Source organism: Lycium barbarum, chromosome 2, assembly GCF_019175385.1.
Source record: "Lycium barbarum isolate Lr01 chromosome 2, ASM1917538v2, whole genome shotgun sequence".
NCBI lineage: Eukaryota > Viridiplantae > Streptophyta > Magnoliopsida > Solanales > Solanaceae > Lycium > Lycium barbarum.
The window spans coordinates 109,230,950-109,241,506 of record NC_083338.1 but is presented as its reverse complement, the minus strand read 5'-3'; positions in this window follow the sequence as shown (position 1 = coordinate 109,241,506).

Sequence of the window (10,557 nt, the reverse complement as noted above, 5' to 3'; positions counted from 1 at the left end):
GTATAGAGGTGACTCGGGCTAGGCAAGACCACCCCTACCAAGATGTTCTCAGTGCGGGAAGCTACATTAGGGTCAGTACCGATTAGGTTCAGATTCTTGTTATGCCTGCGGTCAGCCGAGCCATATAGCGCGTGACTACCCCTCGAGAGGTACTAGAAGTACGGTTCAGGCAACAGGGTCAGTAGTTGGGTCTTTATCATCTATACGCCCTCCGGGGCAAGGCTCACAGACACTAGTTAGTCGTGGTAGAGGTAGAGGAGGAGCGCCCGTTCGAGTGGATCTCAGCACTGTATTTATACACTGGCTAGGCGATAGGATCTTGAGTCCTTCCTTGATGTTGTCACAAGCATATTATCGGTATTTTCTCATGATGCATATGAATTGATTTATATAGGCTCCACATTTTCATATGTTACTGCTTATATTGTTGGTCGATTTAAGGTGAAACCGGAGTCAGTCAAACCTTTTGAGGTATCGACACCCGTTGGTGATCCGGTGACAGCTAGTCGAGTATATAGAAATTGTGTAGTTGTGATTTGTGATCATCGTACTATGGCTAATTTACATGAGTTGAAAATGGTGGATTTTGATGCTATCATGGGCATGGATTGGTTGGCTTCTTGCTATGCCAATGTTGATTGTAGAACAAAAATGGTTCGCTTCCAGTTCCCGGGAGAACCAGCTTTGGAATGGAAGGGAAATACAGTGTCTCCAAGAGGTAGGTTTATTTCCTATCTCAAGGCAAGGAATATGATTGCAAAAGGTTGTATTTATCATTTAGTCTGGGTTCAAGATATAGAATCCGAATCGCCGACTCTTCAGTCTGTCCCCGTAGTGAATGAGTTTCCAGATGTATTCCCGGATGAGCTTCTAGACCTTCCCCCAGAGCGACAGATTGATTTTGCTATTGATGTGCTACCGCATACTAAACCCATATCTATTCCTCCGTATAGGATGGCTCCGGCAGAGTTGAAAGAGTTGAAGGAGCAATTGACGGACTTGCTTGTGAAAGGCTTTATTAGGCCTAGTTTATCGCCGTGCGGAGCACCCATGTTGTTTGTAAGAAAGAAAGATGGCTCCTTGCGAATGTGTATTGATTATAGACAACTGAATAAGGTGACGATCAAGAATAAATATCCGCTTCCAAGGATTGATGATTTATTCAATCAATTGCAGGGTGCTAAATGGTTTTCAAAGATAGACTTGAGATTCGGGTATCACCAAGTGAGCATCAGGGAGGAAGATATTCCAAAGACGGCCTTCAGAACCAGATATGGTCATTTCAAGCTCCGGGTAATGTCGTTTGGGCTAACTAATGCACCGACAATATTCATGGATTTGATGAACAATGTGTTCAGGCCTTTCCTAGATTTGTTTGTGATTGTGTTCATTGACGATATCCTGGTATATTCTTGGTCCGAGGTAGAACATGCAGATCATTTACATACTGTTCTTAGAGTTCTTCAGGTTCGGGAGCTATTTGTAAAATTTTCAAAGTCTGAGTTTTGGTTGGATTTAGTGACCTTTTTGGGGCATGTTATTTCAGCCAATGGTATTCGGGTGGATACCCAAAAGATTAAGGTTGTTAAGACTTGGCCAAGGCCTACAAAACCTACAGAGGTTCGTAGTTTTCTAGGCTTAGCAGGTTATTACAGAAGATTTGTAGAAGGCTTTTGTTCTATTTCTGCACCACTAACAAAGCTAACTCAGAAGGAATAAATTTCAATGGACGGATGCTTATGAGCACAGTTTTCAAAAGTTAAAGAATAGATTAACTTCGGCCCCAGTTCTGACACTTCCAGAAGGATCGGAAGGCTATGTTTTCCATTGTGATGCTTCAGGCGTCGGGTTAGAATGTGTGTTGATGCAGCATGGTAAGGTGATTGCTTATGCTTCAAGGCAGTTGCGAAAACATGAAGAAAACTATCCAACTCATGATCTTGAGTTAGCTGCGGTGATTCATGCACTGAAAATGTGAAGACATTATTTGTATGGTGTTCATGTTGATATTTATAAGGATTACAGGAGCCTCCAGTATATCTTCAAGCAGAAAGAGTTCAATTTATGGCAAAAGTGATGGTTGGAGTTGTTGAAAGATTATGATGTTAACATTCTATATTATCCCGGGAAGGCCAACGTTGTGGCTGATGCTCTTAGCCGTAGATCTATAGGAAGTTTATGTGATGTTCAGCCAGAGAAAATAGAGTTAGCTTATGAGCTCCATCAGTTAGCTAGCCTAGGAGTTTGGGTAATGGACTCGGGCAATATGGGAGCTACTATTCAGAATTCAGCTATTTCGCCATTAGTAGTTGAGGTGAAAAAGCGCTAGTATGAGGATCCCATACTAGTTCATTTCATAAATACACTTCCTCATAAGGAAAAGTCATCCTTTGAGATTTCCGAAGATGGAGTTCTCCGATGTCGAGGCAGGTTGTGTGTTCCCGATGTTGCAGGATTACGTCATCAGATTTTGAAAGAAGCCCATTGTTCCCGTTATTCCGTTCATCCCGGAGCAACGAAAATGTACCATGATCTTAAATCCATATATTGATGGAATGGGATGAAGAAAGACATAGCGGAATTCGTGGCTCAATGTCCTAACTGCCAGCAGGAGCATCAAAAGCCTGGCAGATTGTTGCAAGCTACGGAAATTCTGACTTGGAAGTGGGAAGTGATTAATATGGACTTCATCGCAGGCTTACCTTGTTCTCAACGTAAGTATGATTCTATATGGGTAATCGTGGATAGACTTACGAAGTCGGCTCATTTCCTACCAGTCAGAACTACATGCGTAGCTGAAGATTATGCAAAGCTTTATGTCAAAGAGATAGTACGACTTTATGGTGTCCCAGTATCTATTATTTTTGATAGAGGGACACAGTTTACAGCCAATTTCTGGAAGTCCTTCCATGAAGGTTTGGGGACTCAGGTGAGCCTTAGTACAGCATTTCATCCACAGACTAATGGACAAGCTGAGCGTACCATCCAGACTCTCGAGGATATGCTACGGACATGTGTGTTGGATTTTAGAGGTAGTTGGGATGATCACTTACCGCTTATTGAGTTTGCTGTTACATCTCAGAAATTTCGGATTGTTGCCTTGCGAGTAAGCTAACGGGAGCTTAAGGTGATTATGAAACCCTTACGAGATTACAGAAAGTATTAGATAGCTTAAAGTGCATGCTATAAGATTTTTAAGTCATACGAATATGTGAAATTTAGTTTGTTAAAGGAAGTGAAATGTAAGTCATGTTCAGAAAGGTTTTCGCTATAATTGAGCTAATATTTATTTGGTAATGTCTTGAAGGCCTGCTATATGGCCTATTGTATGGTTAATGAAGTGTTATACAAGTGCCAAGAAGATGCCACAAGGATTGGAAGTCAAACGAGTCGACGAGAATGAAATTTGGGAATTTCCAGTTGTAAGGCCATTTGTATGGACCGTATAATGGTCCGTAGATTACTTCTAGAGAAGGGCGATCCCTGGTGAGATTATACGGTCCAATTGTACGAACCGTATAAATTATACGGCCCATATAATAGGCCGTATAATCGGGTCGGTTCAGATTTTTATTTTATATACAAGGCCGACCCTTGCTTCTTTTTCATTTCCCACACTTCCTCCAAGCTCTCCAAAGCTCCAAAACCCTTCTCTACGCATATTACACTCAAACCCAAGAGATTACAAAGATCAAATAGCATGAATCAAAGTGTTCATGTGTTAGAAGGCTTTCTAGGGTTGGTAGATTTCAAGATTTACTTGGGCATTGTAGCTAGGGTTTTTGCACGAGTTGATAGCTGCTCCCAAGCTTGTTCCAATGAAATAAAAAGGTTAGTTTTCATGCTTATTTCATGTTATTAAGGATGCTTGGTTGTAGCAAAACTTGAGTGAAGGTAGAAATGTAGAGGATGAGTTCTAAATGTGGATTTCATGATGTTTATGAGTAGTAAACTAATTTGAGTCATGATTCTTAGTATGATGTAGATATGTTCTTGTTATAAAAGGTAATAATAGTGATGAGGAAGCGTTGTATGGAAATGTGCAAAAGTTGGTATGAAGTTTCTAGTATGAGTTGAATATGAGAGTGAATATTGAAGACTTAATGGAATGTGATTACTTGATTATGATATTGTCGATGTTATTATGGATGTTTGGGAGTTATTTTGTAATATAGTGGAATTCGATGAAATAGGGGAAATGCAGCCCAATTTTCGTTAGATCATGAATTGTTCTAGTTTGAATTTAAGAGTATCATTAAGGCTTAACTATGGTATGAATCCTTCTAAATGTAGATTGTCCAAGCTTCGACGGTGAACGCTAAGTAGTTAAGAAGACGACGAGGTATGTAAGGCTAACCCTTCTTTCATTAAGGCATGACTCCTTTGCTATATACCTTCTCATGGGTTCCAAAATGCTTTCGAAATGACTCCATCCCTAGAATTTCTAAAGCTCATGATTCCCAATATTTTCATGATGATATTGCCTCCTTTATATCATAGTTGATCCTCTAAGGAAAGAAGTAATGAAAACGATGATGATGATAATGTTGATGATCCGTATGGACTAGTATGTACACGTGTATAAGTATGAATGTCTATTATGTAACATCGAGCTTCTATGGCCGGGTATGACGTCTATCGCGCGTACACCACTGCAGTTAGGTACGGATGACACTGAGCCTCGGTAGGGCCAGGTATGTATAACACCGAACCTTATTATGGTCGGGTATGTAAGACACCGAACCTCTATGATCGGGTATGATACTCCTAAACGTATGAATGTATGAAATGGGAGTTTCCCATTAGAAAGAGGGTAAGTACATATGATGAACGTCGCTAGAGGTATACCTAGCTCTTTCATTTCATGACTCGTCTATCTTATGTTATTTCTTATGCTTCCATTATGTTATTGATTATGCTTTACATACTCAGTACATTATTCGTACTAACGTCCTTTTATTTGTGGACGTTGCGTCATGCCCGCAGGTGGACAGGGAGACAGACTTGATCCATAGATTATTGTTCAGGGACTACATAAAGGAGCTCCATTTCATCCGGAGCTGCAGCTGTTAGTATTATTCTTTTGTGTACATATATATGGGTATGGCAGAGTCCTGTCCCGTCTATATAATGTTACATACTCTCTTTAGAGGCTCGTAGACAGTTGTGTATGGTTAGATGTCTTTTAGCCTTGTCGGCTTATATTTTGTATATCATTTTGTTAGCCTCATCGACTTGTGTATACGAATATGGGCATAGTTGTTGATGATGATATAATGTATCGTTGCCCAATGATATTAGTATAAATGATGAGTAGAAATCATGAGTAAGCCATGTGGCTCACCTAGATGCGAATATGAATGTACGATTATGGATGCCCGGGTGGGTTAGCACCGAGGGCCCGTCATGGCCCTCCAGTTGGGTCGTGACATTTGCCTATAACAACAGTTATCATTCCAGCATCCAAATGGCCCTGTATGAGGCTTTATATGGGCGCAAGTACAGATCGCCAATTGGGTGGTTTGAAGTGGGATAAACTAAACTAATAGGGCCAGACTTGATCCAGTAAGCCATAGAAAAGATCAAGCTTATACAGGATCGATTATTAACAACTCAGAGTCATCAGAAATCCTATGCAAATAATCGATGACGAGACTTGGAGTTCCAAGTGAAAGACTAGGTATTCTTGAAGGTGTTGCCAATAAAGAGCGTTATGAGGTTTGGTAAGAAGGGCAAGCTTATCTCTCGGTATATTGGGTCTTATGAGATTGTACGCAAGGTAGGCCAAGTGGCTTATGAATTAGATCTACCTTCGGATTTAAAGTCAGTCCATACGGTTTTCTATGTATCGCTGCTTCACAAGTGGATTGGAGATCCTTCCAGAATTGTACCGGTAGATGATGTCCAAGTCACCGAGCAATTGTCTTACGACGAAGTTCCCATTGTCATTCTGGATAGACAAGTTCGGAGACTCAGGACCAAAGATGTAGATTCAGTTAAAGTCTTATGGAGAAATAATAATAGAGAGGAAATGACCTGGGAAGCCGAGGAAGACATGAAGTTTAGGTACCCACATTTATTTTCACCCCCAGAGGAGACTCAGGCAGATACGCCATTGCCCTCAGGTATGTAATGCTTTGTTTTGATGATTCCTTGGTCGTATGTGGCCATTGTTGTTGTAGCCCTGTGAGGCGGTATATTTTGGGTTGCTGTGAATGGATAGAAGTGTCATATTACAGGGGAAATTCTGGCGAATTTTTTGTAGAATCCCTAAGAGTCTAACATTCAAGGACGAATGTTCCTAAGGAGGAAAGAATGTTACATCTCCAAAATTTTGAGTTGTTTGCATTATGAGTAGACTAACATAGGCCTAAAGTGGACATGAAGTCCTTATGAGATTAAGGAGAGTAATTGATAACTTTAAATGCATACGTTAAGGTTTTGGAGTCATAGGAATTGGTGGAACTAAGTTCGTCAAAGGAAGTGGAGTGTGAGCCATGTTCGGGAAGATTTCGCAACAATCGAGTTATACTTTGTTTAGTAATGACTTGAGGAGGAGCTATAGGGCCCCTTAGATGGATAATGAAGTGTTATACAAGTGCCAAGAAGGTTCCATAAGGATTGGAAGTCAAACGAATCGAAGGGAGCAACTTATCGGAGGTGGGCAATTTGACGGACCATTTGAGGGACCGTAGGGTGTTTGACGGCCTATCAAATGGTGGAGCCACCACCGTGAAACAGTCACAGTGAGGCATGTTTGGCTGGTCCATTTAACGGTCCGTCAAAGTGGACGTCAAAATGCTGACGGGATTTTAAGTGATGCTTTATATATTTCATTTTACCTCATTTGGATTCATTATTTCCCCAAATCAGATCTTAGAGCTCTCCAAAACCCTCTCCTCAAGTCTATAAACTAATCCAAGCTAAATCCAAGAGAATCAAGAGATTCATGTACTAAGAAGCTCACTAGGGTTTGTGAAGCTCAAGTTTTCCTTTGGTGTTGATGTTGAAGACTTCACTTTAGTGGAGTAAGTTAATCCAAGACTTGTTCTTCTGTGATTAAGGTAAGTTTTTACATCTCTTGCATATAGTTAATGTTGTTCGATTATTGTACCATTTGGTTGAAGGAAGAAAAATGAAAGGAGAGTTCAAGTATGAGTTTGAGGCTAATTTGAGCTATAAGTTAACTTGAATTATAATTCTTGGCATGTTAAGAGAATAATCTTGTTGTGGGTGGTACTAATGACGTTGAGGAAGTATTGTATGTAAGTATATATGGTGTTGTGTTGTAGTTATTGTTATGGGTTGATGATGGGAAGGAGTTTTGGGGGTCGAATGAAGCCTAACTTGAATGAAGTCTCTTAATTATGGTATTGTTAATAATGTCATTGTTGTTTGGGAGTTGTTTTGGAATTTGGTAGAAGTAGATGAAATAGGAAAATGCTGCCCGATTTTCGCTAGCTTCCGAATTATACTAGTTTGGACTTGAGAGTGTCTTTGAGACCTAACCTTGGTATGAACCCTCTTGAATGTAGATTTCTCGGGCTTTGGAGGCGAACGCTAAGTAGTTAAGAAGACATAAAGGTATGTAAGGCTAACCCTTCTTTCTTAAGGCATGATCCCATTGTTATATACCTTCACGTGAAATTCATAATGTCTTCCATGATGACTTCATTCCTAGAAGAATTGAAGCCCATAGTTCTTGATACTCCCATGACATCATTGATTCCATCCTATGATAGTTGATCCTCTAAGGAAAGATATAGTGAAAACGATGATGACGATGTTGCTTTTACTCATGTAATTCTACATATATAAAGCTATGTTGTAACACCAAGTCCCTTTATGGCCGGGTATGATATCTATTGTGCACACCACTGATCAGTTGGGTACGAATGACACCGAGTCCTTTCGTAGCAAGGTATGCTTCACACCGAGTCCTATTATGGTCGGGTATGTTATACACCGAGTCCTGAAAAGGCCGGGTACGTTATAATGATGATGCTATTTATATATGTGTGTATATGTATATGTATGGAAGGTCTTCTTTAGAGAAAGGGGTAAGTAAATATGATGAACGTCTCAAGAGGTGTAAATGGCTCTTCCATCTTATGTTATCCCTCATGATTTTATCATGTTATTACTTATGCCTTACATACTCAGTATATTGTTCGTACTGACGTCCTTTTGTTTGTGGACACTGTGTTCATGCCCGCAGGTGGACAGGGAGACAGACTCGACCCATAGGCTGCTTTATCTGAGATTGCCTAGAGGAGCTCCATTTGATTCGGAGCTGCAGCCGTTGGTACTATTCTTTTGTGTATTTATATGGGCATGGCAGGGCCCTGTCCCGTCTTTATGATGTTACATACTCTTTCTAGAGGCTCGTAGACAGTTGTGTATAGCTAGATGTCTCTTAGCCTTGTCGGCTCCTATTTTGTATATCATTTTGTTAGCCTTGACGGCTTGTGTATGTGTATATGTATATGGGCATAGTTGATGTTGTTGGTATAAAAGTGCCTTAGCCCGATGAGATTTGTATTATTGATGCATCGGAATTGCGAGTTAGCCATGTGGCTCACCTAGATATGATTGTGAAGGTATGATGAGGTGTGCCTGGTGGGGTAGCTTTAGGTGCCCGTCGTGGCCCTCCGGTTGGGTCGTGACAGTACCCCCTCAATTCCTGATATGTAGTCCCATCGAATTTATCAGGAATACAATTTGACTGACTTACATTCAATGCGGTACTATTTACGTGATTCACTTTGGTCACTCGAAGCATTTTGTTTAACAATTAGCAGATTGAATAAGCTTTTTTATCTCTTTTTATTCAGTTATTTTGATTATTTATTATTATTTCGTTTAGTCTTAGTTGTTCTCTGTTGCTTCAAACTTGTTGTAAAGGATTTTCAGAACTAAATTGGATTGTTTTTGTTGCTAAAGACCTTGTTCAAATGAATTTAACTAGATTTTCTAATAATCAGTTTTTAGGCTAAACAGTATCGGTGATTTTTTCAGACAGATTGCGTTCCTTTTCTTTCCGATGGGTGTTCTGCGAAAATTGATACAACCACAAGGTTAAGGAAACTCCAACAACTAAACTCTAGAAACTACTCCGACAGAATCGCTGTCACGCGTCGTTCACATCTGACACATTCTCTAGGTGCGTGAGAGCTTTTCTGATCAATTTTTGAAGTTATTTTTTTTACTATTGGAGTCATCCAGTTTCTCTAAGCAGTTCTTACCACGTTTATTCATATTTCGATCATTGGATTAGGGTTCTCAGTGTAATAATGTAGATATATGACTTAATAATATTTTCCCCTTGATTTTTACAAGATCCTTTCAAAGAGTAACTTTAGACATTACTACCTAGAGTTGAGCTCCTTTTAGAGAATAACATCAGATATTATTGCTCGAACTTACGATCTTTCGGAACATAACTTCGGACATTACTGCCTAGAGTTAATATTCTTTAAGTGAGTAACTTCAAACATTTATCCTGAAGTTAAGCTCGTTTAAAAAAACTAATGATCAATAGAGAAAACTAGCATATCAAACAAAATTCACACATGTAGGTTGGCTTGAAAATTTGAGACATCAATCGTGCTTCTTGAATGATGTTTTGATTTTGTTAAGATTTTGAATGATATCTACCATAGTTCAGATTTTTCTTTTGAGCTGAGGGTCTATTGGGAACAGTCTCGCTACCCCACAAAAGGTAGGAATAAGGTCTGCGTTCATTCTACCTTCTCCAGACACCCCACCTATATGACTACACTGGATATGGATATGTTGTTGTCGTAGTATCATCCATAGTTCAAATTTATTTTCAATGAATGAAGTCTCATGCAATTTATTGGAATACGGACTCAGATTATCCTTTTCTCATAATTAATGCGGAAAAATAACAGATCGTACAAAATTCAGAGATAATCAAATTGAAAATTCTACAAAATATGGCATTACAATTCTGAAGTTAACTTCAAAATCTGAAAAGTCGTCTACTCTTTTGTTTGATATTTTAAAATTTATGCAAAACTCATCTTCATTTTTAATTATTAAACTTCAGATAACATATTTGATGTTAACTAATTGAACTAAGAATCTAGTACTTTATCGATAATAAATGCATAAATAATACTTACATTTCCGTTGTGTATTGACTTATGCAGATCGTAGAAATATTATTGATGAATAAGTGAGATTTTTGATGAATTTCCTGCGATTTGTTTTAATGATTATGTGATGTCAATACTGCTAACGATAGAGACGAAAAAGGAAGCAGATCACGCGCTGCATATTGAATGCAACTTTCAAATAACACAGGTTAGGAGTATTATTGTTCAAATATTGGTAACTTACTGCAAAATGAGTATTGGTTAAATAATAGAAATTGACTATAGGTTAAATCATAAATAGGATAGTAATATCGGCTATTCGTGCTCTTGGGCGTGCATGTTTCTATGTAAGCCCAAATAACTCAGTGATTCGTAATGAAGAAATTGGGGCAAAGTTGGATTGTCCTTCGCTAGGGGTGGTCTTTAATCTTTGTCC